The sequence below is a fragment of the Brachionichthys hirsutus genome, unplaced genomic scaffold (assembly GCF_040956055.1).
Source record: "Brachionichthys hirsutus isolate HB-005 unplaced genomic scaffold, CSIRO-AGI_Bhir_v1 contig_976, whole genome shotgun sequence".
NCBI lineage: Eukaryota > Metazoa > Chordata > Actinopteri > Lophiiformes > Brachionichthyidae > Brachionichthys > Brachionichthys hirsutus.
In genome coordinates this window covers 224322-242479 of record NW_027180316.1, presented here as the reverse complement: position 1 = coordinate 242479, position 18158 = coordinate 224322, and positions in this window count along the sequence as shown.

Genomic DNA, 18158 nt, shown 5'->3' with positions numbered 1-18158 from the left:
TTGGGGAGGACGATGTAAAGGTGAAGCGGATATCATTGATTTGCTGTGGCGACCCCTTACGGGACAAGCCAAAAGCACGGTAGTAGTATTGACAACTGGATGCACTATGCCTCTGTGAAAACTCTCCTGCGACATCTCTGTCGGACAGCAGGGGGCAGAGGAGAGTCAGATGTTTGGGTATTTATTTGGGGGGGGGGGTTCAGTCTCAACTTTTGTGCATTTTGGGCTATATATGTCAGAGCTGGAACAAGAATGATCAGCGATCATACAGCAAACCATTTATGTCAAGGAATCAATACAAGGTAGTTAGAGTGCAGTGATACATCTGGCTTAACTGTCCAATTGAGAAGCCAAGAAGAGTTCTCCTCGTAACATCCCTAGAAATTATTTTCACATTGAATAATTATGTAAAAAGTTTAAGCAGCAATATTGGAAGTAGCAATTCCTTCACACGGACTGATAGCAGCCAAACTCTGGATTCAACTTTATTTGGTCGCTGAGAGGTTCTGCCAGGCACACATTTGTCATCATGCCAGAATGTCTGCGGTGTCAGAAATGAATGATAGCTTGAATATCTCTCAATCTAAGAATACGGTGTGCTCCTTGCTGTCTATGTTTTCAAACCATGCATCCATCCAGCTATTCCATTTTCTTGTAGACGAGTTGTCTCGTCCACAGCCGCTTTGTCCACCTTGCAGATCACAGGATGTTGCTGGAGCCTATCCCAGCTGGCCGTGGGCGAGGGGCAGGGGACACCCTGTACAAGGGGCGTTTTCAAAACCATACTGCAGGGATTTCCACCACAGACATCATTGTCTTTTTCAAAGACTAATAAAAAAATAAAATAATTAATGTTGTTCTGCTGCGACTGAGTAGCTACTGTATGCATCTCAATTAATTTTTAAAAAACAAATTGAATCACAAACTTCTTTTTAATCTATTTATTTTTTTTCCAAAGTCATAGAAGGCTTCTGGGAAATGGCTGAAAACCGCTTTTATGTTCAGACATGTGTTGTTTGTCTGCAACAACTGACAGGCTGTGATCCGGGGGAAAAGCCTTGATTTCAGGAGCAGCAGTCAGTAATCCGTTTGTGTTTTTAAAGAGACTCTGCAATGAAGACCCGTCCTTGGCTTCTTTCACAAACAGTAAAGTTGACTTCCTCGCCGTTATGTTAGCTGCTAAGTAAGCTGCGGGTTACATACACTCATTTCTGCACTGTTACTGAACATGGTGCCTTTGTAGCTTTAATGCAGGACTATGAGGAATAGCGTTTTGTTTGTAGCATTCAAGATTAAAAACCAAACCAGAATAAAGCGGAACCCAAGTGACATTTACATACTTTGTTGATTCACCTGAGCAACTAATTAGCTACTTAGCGTTCACCTTTCATGCTGCATTGCTCTCAATATCCCAAATCATTAACCTAAAAGTGCTTCATTTGCCAAACAAACATTTGGCATTTAAATCACCAACATTTTCGTTGTTCGCAGGTCGGAGTTCGTTGCAACCAATATCGACGAAGCGTCCGACGCCTCCTGCTGTTTACGTGCAGCTCTGTGCACAGCGGACAGCAGAACTGAAGGGGAGAGAGCAAATCCCTGTCCTGGTGAAAGCACATGTCTGCCTGCACTCTCTCAATGCCAGCAGTAGCAGTGGTGACAAGTGCAGTGCAAAGGGGACAGAGCAATACTACAGTGTAAGAAAACTGTGGCGGGGGGAGGTGGTAGGATTGTGTGTCTGTGTGGTGCCACTGTCAATTCAAAATATCATCCATCACTCCTGTACCTCGTTACACTCACAAAGATTACACACATTCTGCATCTGTGTGAAACTGAATCTGGTCACTGTGAGCCCCGCTCACTTCATGCACGAGCAGAGATTACATGTAATGGATCACAATGTAGACGTTATTGAATTGCTGCTCAAAACGTATGATTGCCCTCTCCTCCACTCTCTCTCTCTCTCTCTCTCTCTCTCGCGCTTTCAAATGGATGTGTGCTATCTGATACGCCATGAATCTTTGAGCATTATAATAAATTAAGAGTCTCACACACTCACACACACACACAGTGGACAACCAGCGTATCGCTAATGGATTGGATCTCGTGGTTATCATCACAAAAAAGGCACAGGTGATGAATGGGTATTTACCAAACATGACAAGACCTAACTGAAAGTTATATTAAGACTGCTGCACGCACGCACACACGCGCGCACACACGCGCGCACACACACACACACACACACACACACACACACACACATAACCCCTATCTCTCTCTGTTAGCCCATGCATGGACATTCATTGCGTGCATCAAAACACACCCCTGGTGATACATTGCATTGTGTCAGTTGCAAAGCATTTCCCATATATCTTTCCAGCAATAAGCAATCGCTTAAATTATAGCAGGGGTTCTCAAAGTGTGGTCAGTGGCACCGCCAGCGGTCCTGGAGATGGTACCGAACAAAAGTGTCTTATTAAATGCATCTGAACAACAATAACTTCAAGTAGTAACTTTAAAGCAACACTAGATTCTTTTTTTTTTTTTTTTGGACTAAAAATGTGTATTGAAATGAAAGTGATTTTATCACACTCGTCAATGCAAATGTCACTTCATTAACTCATACTGACCCCTCCCTCCCTGCCGACAGAGCTCTGAGGAGTGTTGAGCACGATCACAGGAAGTGTAGAAAAGGGGTCGTTCAGTGCTTTTGGCAGTTCGTGAATCCGTCTGTAAGAGATCACGGTACAACAAAGCAGCTCCTTTTTACCATCGCTGGGGCAATTTTAGCTGTCTTTGTGGTGCTGAAAGCAGAATTCTGAATGTCACGCCAGAAGAGTTTTCAGTTGTGTGTGTTTAAACACAACTCGGTATCATTAGTCCAGTTAAAATTTACATATCTTTAAATATTTGATTACGTTTGAACAAATTCATGGTTTGTATAAAAATCGTGTCAACTGTTATTCCGTTGATTGGCTTATGGATCAACGTTATCTAGTTGAAAGGTTGTCAGCTATTGCTAGAGGGCACAATAAAAGACCATAAAAAATATCTATGGACATTAAACCTGCCAGCATTATTTACTGTTGAATCAATAGCAAGAAAAAGCTGCTGTGCAGCCTAATTTGCAGGATATCACCATGCATTTCCTGCAGTGATCCTGCATGGGAACCATACGCCTTTATCAGCAGATCGCACATCACTTTAAAAAACCCAATTCTGAATGTTACCATTGCTTTGCAGACAGATGTACAGCATTGAAATACACTTACTTGCAGCCTACTCTTCTCCTCTGCAGCTTATGATAATACTTTCTGGTGATCAGAAGTAAAGGCACAGCGTCAAACTTTTAGCTCCTCTGGGGCACCTGAAAGCCCCCCCCTGGAAATGGATTTATTATCCCCTAATCAACGTGGCCCCAGAAGTTTAACAGCATTCAGAGGTTTCAGTGTGGGAGCCGGCCCCCTCGAGCCTTATCACCGGTTGCCAGAGGCTGCAGTAGAGTGCTACGGTACGCTTGTGTGGACTACAGATTTGGACATGCAGCTCAGGAGTCCTATGAGGAACCAGGATGCTTCATAGACTTATACCTGAGCAGAACCTCATTAGCGGAGCCATTAAATAGTATTAAAGTGCCATGTGCGCATGATATTTCCCACATCAGTGCCCCACTTTAGTATGAAAAGACATTTCAAGGAATATTTTTTTGTCTCAATAAAGAAGGAGAGATTTAACCATTATAAGGAGAAGTAGACTGAAGAACTGAGGAGCTCGCCTTTGTTCAGTACATCTGTTCTCTCTATTACACACACAGTACGACAGCAAGTGGAAACCACTCATACACTGTAAGTTGTTCAGCCAAATCTCCTTTACTGGATAGAGCAGCGTGACCACGACAGTTGAAATATTGTTTTGTTTAAAATTAAAATAAAAACTTTATGTTTATGTATGTGTAAAACATTAGCCCTTCCCATATTTATTCATCTAGTTAAGAGAATCTTGTTAGGAAACCGTGATCATTGCGTTCAGATAAAAAGCAGCTCGAATGGCTTGTTGCGTGTAAGCGTTCAACCGCACTAATAATGAGAGAAGCGTGTGTCTGGCGTTGAACAGAGCAAACAGAGCGTTTGCACAGAGTTAAAACCGATGACAGCTGATATAGAGAGCGGCTATAATCTTTAATCAAACTTTGGTACTGAAACTCCCGGTGCGTAAAGACGCAGAGGAGCGTGATGTTGGTGCGCAAAAAGAGAGCAGAAAAACAGATGTATGAGCAGGACACTAAGGAGTTAGTCTCACTGTAGCTCATATTTTACTGTGTTATTTTAATTCGTATTACGGAGGACAAAAACGAGTCACATGAAAACGGTGAGAAAAGAATTGAATTAGATGTATCAGAATAAACCACGCAAATCCTTCTGGAAAAAGTACAATCAGCTGCAAACTTAAGTCACTTACAACCCGACAAGGGAAGCGCGCATAGACATTGAATACATTTGAATGCAACTCATCTTATTTTGTACCGGCCAACTGAACTTCTAGACCCGCTCATGAACAGGAGAAGAGCAACGACTGAAGCACCATGTGCGTAAAAAACGACCGGACACCTTTCAGAAACGTGTCGACTGTTCAGATGTAACTTCTAAATTAAGCCGTTTACTTTTTTTTTTTTTTTTATAATCCTCACTCATCGTGATAACAATAATACAAAATAATATGATATAACATTTAGATTCGCGTCTGCCTGGCTTGTAGAAGAGCAGCATCAGTGTTGGAGGTGTAGTCTGACCCACAGCGAATCAAACTTGTGAAAAATGACCTTACCTCTGCTGAGAAAATCCGGTACGGACACTGACGCGCTCTTGCTCTGAGTGAGCACGTTAGATGGAGATCCACTCCACTGACTGGATAATCGGGGGGCCCCTCCGGAGATCGCCACACGCACGGGGATCCGCACCGCCTTCTGCTGCCGCTGCAGCTTCGCAGCCTCCAATGTATGGAGGAGAGAGAGAGAGAGAGAGGAGAAGGGGTGTTGGAGTGGGGGAAGTGAGTCATTAGAAGGTTAGGCGCGCAGCCGCGCACACACACCGATGGGCATCGATCGTTGGAGCCACTGGCTCTGCTCGACATTTTTCTCAAATTGGTTGTTTTTAATAATTTGAGAGTGACTACTTCCTCTTGACATAACTGCCTTGAAATAAGAGCGACGTGAGACCCTGATGTTTAATTCAAAACCACGAGGGGAAAAAATAAAATAAAAAGATCCACAACTCATTCCCATGTATTTCCATCCACAGCAAAAGATGACATCTTAATGTCCAAAACCACAGGGAAAAGAAAAAGCACTGTTTCACTCGGTCATAATCCAGATTGAAATTAATATTTAAATAGCCACTACACATTTTGCTATGGAAATAAACTAATCAAACCAAAAGGATAACTGATATTATTATGCAAATCAGTTGAGTAACTAACTGGCTATTTCATTACCCTGAGTGTTCAGTGAGACTAAAGAGCTTGTGAGAGAAGGATTGTGTGCAGATTTTGAAGACTGTATCCACAAATATGCCCTTTTTTCACCCTTTCCTAGTCGACTTATTGATCAAATAGAAAGAACAGCAGAAGGTGCCATTTATCAAATTGCACATGATTGCCTTAGTGAAGAAATTATGCATAAAAAAATCAAAAGGATGAAAAGGAATTCAATCAAAAAATGGCTTAATGCTGATGTTTCTATTCTGCCTGTGGTTTCCGTAGGAGGAAGATGACACATATAGACACTTATTAGATTTCTTATTAGAGTTTTTATGGAATAAAGTGAGGCAGGTAACAGGTGAGGCAGGTAACAGAAAACAGGTGAGAATTCCAGCAGGAGGCAACAGTTTCACAGGAAACAGCCAGGAGTGACTTCCAACATATTTTGAATAATAAGAGAAAGTTGTGCGAGAGCAAAGGTGTGAAACTGTCAGGTGGAATGATGAAGAGTGCATTGACTCCCGTCAGAGGTTGGAGGAAGTGGATATGGCCCACAAACTTTAGAAATGCATGAAATTGTCCAAATAACAAAGAATTTAATTGCAAATTAAGTGAAATGAAATCAGCATTTAACAGTAAACAACTCTGTTTTAGAAATAAAAACACTTGTGATTTTCTTTCCTCCTAAAGATTGATGGATAGTCGGGTCATCCAGAGAGGAGGAAATTATTAACTTTGTGCTGATTGAACTTGTAGATCCGATTTTGGAACAAAACAATTTTTTTCTGTGACTATTTCCCAAACAGCTGATTTTAAAACATTTTTTTATTTTATTTAACAGCATGTCATCTCTATTGCACAAGCAGGAGCAGAGGGTACTTTAATGTGAATATCCCCTGTTGAGCCGGCATACAGTCTAATACCGAATGCAGTAAAGAACGCAAAGCAACACAGAAAGAGGAGCCAAAGCTCTGCCGTTTCCTACTTTACTCAGCTCATAGTTAAAGGTCGCATAATAAACACAAACGTCTATCAAAACAGAGACAGCAGTTCACCTCAGAGATGTAATTTGTTCCCAGAAGCATCACGTTGGAAGGGATGAGCATAACATCACAATAAAGACGGACAACGTGTGTGGTTGTGTTTGTTAGGTTGCTTCACTTTTACGGAGGGAAGTCGAGAGGAAACTTTGGTGTGTTTGGATGTATCTGTGCATCAGTCAGGGGGCATGTAGCCCTCAGCCAATGAAAGCATGCAGGGTGTGAGGCCAGGCTACAGCGGAGCGACCAGGTTACATCACTGTCTCGTCCGCTTGTCACGGATTGTGGAGAAGCTGCGTTCAACATCTGAATTCAAGTGCAAATCACCAATGTAGCGCCTTCCTTCTGGGTTGGTGCGTTTTATTCTTGCTTTAACAACCTTTCACTTTCTCTGGCACTCTTCTCCTGGACTGGGGAGAAAGCGCCGACCGCCATCTGAATCCCTCTCATCCAAAGTGAAAGACACTTAAATGGTTTCTTTCTACACAATCCACCGAGTTTCACGACAATCAGGCTGGTAGTTTTCCTGTCATTTTGCCCACAAACAGGACCGAAACATGACTCAGCACTGTCAGCTCTATTAAATATTATTTGTTTTGGGTTTTTTTGGCTCATTATATTTGGTCAACAGTCTGTAACTTAATGGTTCAGTTCCGATTGAGTTTCATCAATCTCGCCCACCTGCGATTTCTAAAATAATTCGAACTCTGATGCTGAACCCAAAATTCAGACAACCTGGTGAGACATTTCTATTTATGCCCTCAGATTTAGCAATGCATAATTGTGTGAGCTATACAGAAACCGATCTAGTGTCAAGTTGATGTTATCCTTACGTCGCAGAGGGCTTCGCTGTCGCTGTGTTTGACTTCCTTGTCTTGGATGTGATTTCCTTGGTTAATATAACTTTAACATGGAGCCATCTTTTCCCCAGCGCTCCCGGGCGATTCCTGGGCTCGTTATACTAACAGGTGACAAGAGTGAGGGAAACGAGGCAAACCAGGCACACTGGTCTATAATCCGGCTCACTGGAGCAGCGGCATTGGGTTCAGCTGCCAGCTCACGCTCAAGCAGAGGCAGGACACTTGGTAAAATTATTCCGGCACACTCACGGCCTACAGACTCAGAATTATAACGAGTGGCCCAGTAGACCTCAGAGGGGGGGGGGGGGGGGGGGGGTTGTACAGCCAGGGGGAAATCCATAATGAGCACATGAGCCGGGATCAATGTCGGAGTTTGATGAAGACAGGGGGAGGGAGTGCATGGATGAGTGGCATTCCGGTCCCTCAGCACTTTGATTCAGGCTCATTTTTATTATGGTGTTATTTACACACACCTGCTGCCTTGGGACAGATGAGGAAGCTCCCTCTCCAGCACCGTCCTGCTCACACACACACACATAAGAACAACAACAAACAATGACACTACAAGAAAACACACATCTGTTCTCACTTATAATTACTTTCCCTCTACGACAGACTACACATCTATTTTGTAGTAAAAAAAAAAAAAACCCAGAGGAATCTAAAAATATCCTTTTTTTTGTGCTGGTTCACTTCAGTCATTTGTCTGAGTCCCCGATGAAGCTGACGTCACACACAGCAAGTTTAATCAGAGGCAGAGATGGTACGATTTGAAGTGCACACACTGGAATGGCTGCTGATTTCAGAAGCCAGTATGACCATAGCATTCCAGAAGTAGCCTCCAGGTAGCTCTCAAGATGAGCCAAACTGAAGATGGATGGAAGTGGCTCGTCTAAAAAGGTGCCGCTGCCTTAGATAAGGTTAAAAGGGAGGAGGACAAGGAGATGGTCGGTCTTCTGTCTGCTGAGCACCTGAGCCTGACCTCACCCCATGTAGCCCCATTTCCACCTCAAACAGATGAATGGGGAGCTGAGAGGGTAAATTCCATCACCGCCAACACACAGCTCTGCTTTTATGCTTCCAAAGGGGCTTTGAATAGCAAATACCCTTAAAAGTGGCCATGTGTCGGTATATTCATGCACATCTCTGAAGCGTAATGTCAATTTAATCTGAAATGCATCTCCAAAGGGTTTGTCATTTTACTACATTCATTTTCTCCCATACATTCCTAGTTGTATAATTACAGCCAACATAAATTCAGACTTTTTTTATTGACAGATTTGTTTTGCGCATCTGTTGAATCATAATTAAAATTTTAAATATTGGAATTCAGTCTCATTTAAATGTCCGTGTCCATGTGTGCCAGTGCATCAAGCCAGATGTCTGTAACTGATAAGGACTGAAATTACCCGAAATGAAGACGGCTGTCACTTCCTCATCCTTAGCTTGTGTCTTCCCATCTCCTCTTTTCTTCTATGAATCCTTTTCTTCCTGCTTGTTTCCCATTCCTGCTCCTCTTTTTTTTTCAAGTCCAGGCATGTTTCTATAGCCTTCACAACGTGGGTCAATTCAATTTCTGGTCCAACACACCAAAGCAGATTTCCAGAGGATGTCTTTGACTCATTCAAGCAGGCATTTCATTATGCAGAAGGAACGAACAAAAAAACATTTGCGTTTTCCTCCTTAGAAAGAAATTATAAGATTTTGAGCAAACCTTTGAACAAATTAAATCAGGAAACTTGTTTCCAAACAAACAAATAAACAAACAAAAACCTTGATCCCCTCAAGGATCGCTGGAAATCCTTGAACGCTTCAGAACTTCTGCCATAAAAAACCTGCAAAACCAGAATCTCGTATAACACGCCAGAACATGTCCCACTGGTCATCTCTTAATTAACTCGTTTTCTGAGGGACCCTTTTGAACACTTCCAAACATTGCAAATTGCTGTGCAAATGTGCTTATAAACAAAGCTATACACAAAATAGCTAACGCTGACACACAAACACACCAACACGTACGAGCTAGCAATCAAACGTCCACAATAATCAAGGAGTAATGAAAAGTGCAACTAAGTGCTTTAAATAAATGTCCCTCTGTGGAGCCTTGGACAACTTTGTGTTTAGCTCATGTGCTAAGGCCTTTATATGAAACCAATAATAACGTCCCTTCGTTTGCCCCCTCCCCAGTCCCTTTCCCCCATAGTTTTTAGTTCCTATAGTCTCAAGTGTCAAAAACCCCATTACAGTAATTAAGTCAGCAAACCCTCAAAGAGCTCCCCTTCAAACAGCCAGGGAGGGAGGGAGGGATGCATGGAGCGCCAGAGATATGGTTGGAAGGAAAGAGATGGATGGAGGGAGGCGAGATGAAGTGGTGGAGGCAGAACAAACGCGCTTCACAGCGAACTTTTAAGAGAGCCACGTGAAGCAGCTTGAAGGTGTTCGCGTAGTCGCCAGTAAATCAGCAGCACATTAACTCTGAGACGGAGGCATAATTGCTAGAAACAATCCATTTTCCAGATGATTGGCAGCTTCGACCGGTCTCCAGACTTCAACGCCGAACACCAGTGTGATGGCTTCATGGCGTGGAACGAGACAGCGCCATTCTTCATTCCTTTGTGGTGTCGCTCGTAATTTCTGAAGGAACAGAAACTCGCTGCCATGTCTGTTTTGTTTACTGGTAATTATACAAAGGTGTAATAATTCATTTGGTAATGATATTTGGATGTTTAAAACCAAAAGCATGACTGTCAATCAAAAGAAACGACAAGAAAGCAACATGACTGGTGAAAGAGCATCAACCTCGATGTGGAGGAGAATGAAGGAGTGTCGGCGAATGAATGTCGAGCAGCAGCAGCGACGCGACTAAAAGGACCAAAATGGCAAAGTAAACGCGTTGAAGGAAGATTTTTCCCGGCCTCTACTGTCTGTTGACTCCTCTCCCCCAAAACCATTGGAAAAGATTATTCCCCACTTTCACTAATGCATGACTCGAAAATCATTTTCAGTGCATATGAATGTTTGAAAAAAACAGTTTATTTGATGAATAATTCACAAAAACCCACAAATACATACATTTAAAAGAATAAAAACAAAAAATGTAAGTTGTTTTCTTTTTTTTTAATAATTAAAAATATTGTGTTCATTTGTCCCTGTGATGCACAGAACACAACATTCACGCACTCCAGACGGATGCGGCGATGAATGTTAATGTCAGACTTCAACAGCTAAACACTTTCAATTCATTCGAGTTGAACGGCGGGTGTCGGTCCACTTTGGTAGCGCCGAACTCCGTGATTTCACCGTGATCATCCGCTTCGTTTTCAATAACAGAAATAGTTGCTTTCTTTGTGACTCAAACTCGAAAACACGGTTTAGACGTATATATAAGTTTCGGACGTGAAGGTATGCATTTTTTGGCACGTATATGCGTTTCGGTATAGAATGAGTTAATGGTCTACTTGGGATCCAATTATCCCGGATAATGTCACCGCCCTGTTTGCGATCGCTTTACTTTTGCCTAAAGGCAAGATTCAGGAAACAAATGGAGAAAGTAAAGAAAACGAGTGGAGCTGAAGTGAGAGTGACTCCGTTATGATTTGAACAAAAAGACGAGAGCAGCTGCTAGCAGTTGGAATGTCAGATACAGACGATCGAACATGAGGTAGGGTTAGAAAAATGACAGGTGTCAGGGCCCCGTGATGAAAGGCTAGTCAGAGAGGAGTTATAGACCCTGAGAGGTGCGAGGGTGGCGGAAGGAGACGGTCGGAGCTTCGGTGGCGGCGCCGCTTAGAGCTGTCCTACCACATTGATATTCTGAGATCGTAGTTAGCCATCCCCCCCTTCTCCTTCATGTCCTCCTTTTTTCATCCAAGGATGATGTCATCCTTATATGGATCCTTTGGTCAGATGCCACCACTGCTTACATCTCTGTCACTGTCACCATCTACGCACACACACACACACACAGCCACTTAGCCCCACAGCGACCTACATCTTAATGCACATTGGCTGCAAAGGACACAAATATATCTGTATCATTTTGATGGGCGGAGTGAAGCAGTCGGCTCGCTGCAGATCGTCCACAGGCTGAGCTCTACTGGAGCTTGAAGAGCTTTATGACTTGTTTAGGCTGGCTAACCATACCACTTAGGGCTGTGGTACAGGGGTGTGCTCCATTTTAATATATCAGAGTGGTTCCAGTGGCGGATGCGCACCTGAGGGAGGGTGGAGCCATAAATCACTTCAAATCATTATGAATTCATGGTTGGGAGTAGAAGCCGGTGTGTGGGGGGGGGGTTGCTTTTCTGCATTTGGAATCAAAAAGAGAAGGTGTCCAAGGGCGTTTGCCACGGAGATTTCATTTTAATTACCGGGCCAAGAGAGGTACTGGTGAACCCATACTAGTTAAGTAGTTGGTCCAGCTGTGACTTATGCATAGCAAGACGACGGGCGATGAGGAATCATGCCGTTTGTGTGTGTGTGACCTTTTGTGTGGGCGCATGTTGAGGAACAGTGCATAAGGGGTGGAGCTCTACAACTACTCACTATTGACTGTCAATTGATTAAGGAGGTCATATGAAGGTCAATCTCTCTCTCCCTCTCCCTCTCCCTCTCGCTCTTTTTGACACCAAAGAATGACCCACCTCCAATCTTCCCTCCCCTCCCCCCCTTCCTTTGTCCGGAATTACAAGACAAGGCAATTAAAGCCAACCTGCCAGCGACTCTATGTTCCAAGCTCGTAATGTTTAACTCGCCCTAATTAAACGTGTTACAGCAACGGCAGTGGGAGGGAGGTAAGGATGAGTAGGTGTTGGGTGGCGAGGTTCAGGGTGATTGATTGACGCATGGGGGTCAAGTTGGCGTGGGGCAGGGAGCAAAAGGGATGTGTGACAAAAAGCAGAGGGAGGGCAGAACGCAGAGCCTTGAGCTTGATTGGAATGAGGGATGTGCAGGAGAGAAAAAAATAGGAGAACAGGAAGGTAAAGGAAAGAAGATGTATGCATGTGTGTGTGTGTGTGTGTTTGAAAAAGTGCATGTCTAAAATGTCAAAAAGCTCCTCAGGGAATTACTAACAAGATGACCAGGATAAGCTAATTGTGTCTGTTGTGTTCTCTTGTACAATCAATCAATTACCACAGTCCGCTGCAGGGCAACAGCGGCGTGTGCGTGTGTGTGTGAGAGAGAGTGTGTGTGTGATCACCACTTCATAACAGTAGAATGAAAGCAGAGTGTGTGTGTTTACTTATTAATGTCACCAATGCAATGTGTGTCTGTAAACTCTAACCAGTGATGGGATGCTTCTCCCATTGCCAGTGAGTAATCTGGTGAGAATGAATGGAAGCTCTACTGGTTTGGAAACCACACCACTAATCAAACTATTTCACAATTGTAAATAAAGTTTATTTCACTCAGTAACACATTACATTTCTGGACCGCACCAAGATGGAGGGATGGTTGGCAGGTGACGAGGTTCGGACGTGAAAGACACCAGAAACGATGGTTGAAAATCACATTCAATGTTACATGGGTTACATATTCAGCTAAATATATTTATTGTTGGAGAACATTCAAATGTTTGGAGAGAAATAATTTGCTGTCAGCCTTTATTCATACTTATTAGTTGGCATGCATTCCTGATTTATAAATCTACAAACCTAAAATCTATACGGTCTATAGGTTAAAATGAAAAAAATCCAGAAAAATCCAAAGTGAAATTGAAAGTGCAATTGTCTAAAATAAAAAAATAAAATATACTCCAAATATCCAGTACTTTTATGTAGTCTCCACTGGAGGCCACATAAAGCTATACATTATTTTTATGATGGGCGTTCCAGAGCTGTATGGCCTTAATACTTCAATGTAATGGCCTTGTATAGGCTTTGTGGCTATTTTTCTAAAGAGAATGAGACACACACAGACACACAGACAGAAGCAGACAGTATAATAGCCGGGAGTAGAAACTCATAAGGGAGGAGTTAACAGTTAGAGACCCTTCTGTATTCTCCCCTTCTCCTCCTCCATCCGTCCTCTCTCCTTTGCTTTCACTCATCGCTCCTGAGCTGCTATCCCATTTCTTTTTTTTATTATCAGGCACAATAAAATAGTGTGAAATGAAAACATAATTGAGTTTTAATTTGCCTAACCAGATCTCTGCTGACAGCCTCATTAAGGGACGGAGATGAGGAGGTGGTAAAAGTGCTGCTATGAAAGGAGTTTCTCTTGTGTGTGTAACATTCAGTCATGTGTAATTATTTATACTGTATCTGTGTGTGTGTGTGTGGAGGGGTGTTTTCTCTGAATAATGCACAGTGATCCTAGCTGCAGGACTAGGTGTGCTTATAGCTAATAAATAAGTGCTCAAGTGTGAAAGCTTAAGCACCCAACTCCTTATCAACACCATAAGTGTGCATAAGTGTGTGTGTGTGTTTATTCTCTCTGACTCGTGGCTCTGTAAGCCTCCAGCTTCTACTTGCCCCAGTGAGACAAGCATATGACCCAGAGCGGGGCTTAACCTGTTCTGCTCCCCTCTCCCACCACCACCAGCACCTCCTCCACCCTCTGCACATCTGTGGTAAAGCAGAAAGGAAGTTTGTCACAGTTTTGCACAAGGTGTATGTCTCCAAAAACAATTACCGAAACTTAACCAGAGTTTACAGCTGCACTAATTGATTTTTTCCCAGGCACTTTGGGGCAGCGCTAGCTTCACCCTCATCTTTGATTGGTTCATCAATTCAGTCGGAGGTGGGGTTGTGCTCAGCGGCTCGGCTGCTTCTCTTGTTTACACAATTGACAAATTTAATGATTAGGAAGAAGTAAAACTTGGCTATGGACCCAGTAACTTTCCTTGTTGAGTTTGGAGGGATGCCTCATTAGTTTCTATATAATTATGGGGAAACAGCAACCTGTCCCGAAGAGGGTAGCAGCAGACCATTACATCAAGCTATATATAGACAGAAAAGGCATTTAAGCCTAATTATTAAGCTGGGGCCACAGGTGTTGTGTTCATATTTTGGCTCACTTGACAAATATAGATCTCTATGTGCATCACCTTATTAATAGTGTAACTGCAAGTAAGGCCGATGGCACGGCTTGTTTTGTGATGAATATATTCTAGATTTGGACCCAGCTGGCCACACACATGCAGCCATACCTGATTAAGAGGTAGATTACATAGAAAACGATGGTTGAAGGAGTGTGGGCGAGTCTCGGTGACGTCGGAGGACAGGTTGGTGGAGCTGTAGAGAAGATGGTGTCCAGCTGAGAACTGAAGAAGCTGAAGGCTGGTGACAATGGAGCGTGGGCGGCAAATGAGTGGGGAGCCGGCAAAACAGGTAAACAGGAAGGATGAGGCGAAAACATGGACTAAAACAACACAATGGAAGAATAAAATAGCATAATAAGGGACTGAGCAGGTCCTTATTTGTTCTCATTTTTGTACATAGCAAATGTAAGATTGAAAATTGTGATAGGATTTGAGAGTTAAAATAGTCATATGGCAAGTTATTGCTGCCTCCCACGGAATATGGCGCCCGCTGTTGCTTCAGGCTTCAGGCCAGGGTTGTAGCGGTATGGCAGACGCTCCACACGGCCCAACTATATATCTAATATTGGGGCAATTTCCTGGAGATGGTAAACTAGATGTCTTGTTGTAATCTTAACATTAGAAGTCCAGGGATTTTCACTGACAGGCCAAGCTGCACCTGCAGGAGAAAGTTTTATCTTTTTGTCTGAGATCAATCAGAAGCACAATCTTAATAGATCTTAATCTGTAACTCTATGACTGTGATTTTAACTTTCTGGGTCTAAAATGACCGAAAGACAATCTTTGTACAACATTCATGGGAATATGAATATAAAGTTTCACTTCATCACTCTGGGAAAAGTTTAAAAAAGCTGGTGGTTCATTCTGACCTGATGACAACACAAGGGTAATGGTTTGTACTTTAGATAAGAGTTTTCACTGCAGGTTAAACTCCATTTAGGGATGAAATCATAAAATCCTGCTCCGTTCCAATAAAACCCTTTTCCGTCAGTTTATTGGTCAGTCATGGCATCACCACAAAGTCTACCATGTAGGCACAGGGAGGCCTCTCACGTACTAGAGAATGTGACTTCAACATTGTAAATTCTGATGCCTGTGACTGTAGCAGATGGAGCAACGCAAAGGGAGGGAGTGGAGCCGGTCAAAACATAAGCAGGAGGAATGAGATAATGCATTTACAAAAACCCTGAAGACACTTTATCTCAGAAAACAGACTGACCCCTGTCTCCCAAAAAACACGATTGGAAGAACTGCCTTCATTGGTTTGGATGATGCAGTGTCCATGGCAACATACCTGGCTTTCCGTGCCATGTTTTTGCTGAATGAATTTCCTCCCGCCAGTGGCGTGTTAGGCGGTCAGTCGATAGCAGAACACGGTGTAATGAACAGACTAAATGAAAAAGGGCCAGGGGCAATGCCGCTCTCAAAGATTAGAGCATGAAAAGGGAAAATGCTGACCATGTTGAACAAAGATAGAACTATTTCAAGCAGAAATAGCCCCGAGGCTGAGCTGCAGAGATGACAGCGATGAGAAAGAGAAGCAAATTATCTCAAGCGGCTCAATTCAGCATTACTGAGATGAATTTAAAGGAAAATACTGAAAGGAAACCTAGAGAATGTTTGAACATTCATTCCTCCATGGAGGACAACACAAAAGTTACTCATCATTTTCATTTTCTAAAATGCCTGCTTGAGGATACATTTACTGCAGATTTAAGAATTTTATTTTGAAAAGTTATGTTCTCCTTATGAGGTCACACAGTGGGTGAATAAATTATGGGTATGCAAATTTCAAGAATTTCGAAGCTGAATCATCAGCCTTCCTTCCAAGATTTTCACACAAGTGCACACGCATGTGCACACACACACACAAAACAAGTAAAACCAACATAAAATGAAATAAAAAAAAACAAGTCTACATTTAATCGGTTTAATCTACACCTCCTCCATTCTCTCTTTTTTCACCCTGCAACCTCCTCTTCCATTCTCCCCACCTCACCTGATCCAATCTCCCCAGCTGCCTCACTCCTCTCAACCCTCTCCGCCCACCTCAGGCCTGACAGGTAGAGTCCAGTCAGTTCAGGGCTTTAACCTCCTCACACCTTCTATCCCCGGCTCGATCCATCTTCTCTGATAAACATAAATACCAGTTTTCTATTACATCAGTATGATGAAGCCAGCAGCTGAGGCAATATTACATTACTGATGAGAACAATGGGTGTGTGTGTATGTGTGTAGGAAGACAAGAAGCAAAGTGAAAATAACTAAAACTAAGCTTAAACTAAAGAAAAGAGAGCCTTTGTTGCTGTGTGTGTGGGTGTTTGTGTGCATGCGTGCCTATAAATCAGATTGATTTCAGCTATAATTAAATTGTATGTGCTCCCAGAGGTCGTGCCTCCTCCCCCTCCCCGCCTTGGTCTGTTTCTTTTACAGGAAGTAGCAGAGAGTCATATTGCTGCTGTGCCATGGTCAAACCAGCATTTTCCATTTGTCCCCAAATAATTATCTGAACCAGATTCAGCTGGATTGTGGAAATATATTATATTAAACTCAAACAGTAAGTCAAGGGCTCATTATTGTCACTCTTAGTATTGAAAAGCAAAAATATAGGTGAGAACTACACAACTACAAACCCAGAAGTCATTATTAACAGACAGTAGCAAACTGTCACTTAAACACGCCTAATTAAGCATAGCTAAAAGGAATTAATATACTTTAATTCTACAACATAAGTAAATGTAAATTCTTATGCAGTTGTTGGGTTGTCATGGATAGATGCATTAGCTTTGGGGATCCAAACCGTTTAGTGTACAAGGCGGCAATCGTGTTTATTTTGCTGCTAACATGGACTGCGTTGAGAACTGACTCGCTTTTGAGCATTAGGATAGTTTTTAACTTGTTTAAGAGAATATGAGAAAGACATATTCCTTCACCCGAAGGAAAAAAATGATGGCATTTGTCCCAATTTGTTCATATTTACTAGGCTGTTTTTAATTATAGTCAGCGCACGCACTCAATGCTTCTTCATCCTCTCATTTCACCGATCCCTGCTCAGCATCAGAGAGGACTGGGAGACGAGGATTCAAAGCAGATGGGCCCCCACCCAAAGCTCCATTGTAATTTCTCTGTTAAAGAGGATAGGATTGGCTGCATGATCACAGTTGGCGCCTGAAGTTGGCATTTGTGAGAGTGACACTGTGATGTGAATTTTATTATTCTCTGTAATGAGGTGACAGTTATTGCATTGTTGTGCCTTAATTATGTTGGATTAGAATTGCCTCTTCGATAATGCGGAGGCACCTCAAAGACTCACATTCAATTTTCTCACTTTTTAGTTCTGCATCACATGCCATAACACCTCCTTCTGCTAGCATATTAGAGAGGAACATACACTGACATCATGTATTTACTTAACTTACATTTTATTAAAGTGAATAAAATGTTGAGATATTTGAAAAAGAAAATCGTTGAAGGAATAGTGACAACATGCAGGTACTTAAAAATATCTGTTCATTTAAGGTTAAGCTAGATGCAAATTGCCCTTACGCTAAATATTGGGATATTATGTACAAACAGCCCATAATTAAATATCTCTCGCTTGAATTAATGATGACCATCTTTGTATAAGTCATAATTTATTGCAAAAAATTCTCATTTTCATCAAATCAGAAGTATTTTGAGTTAAAAGAATTACCTTCATTGTTATTATTTCTCATCCATCCATCCAAAATCTGATGA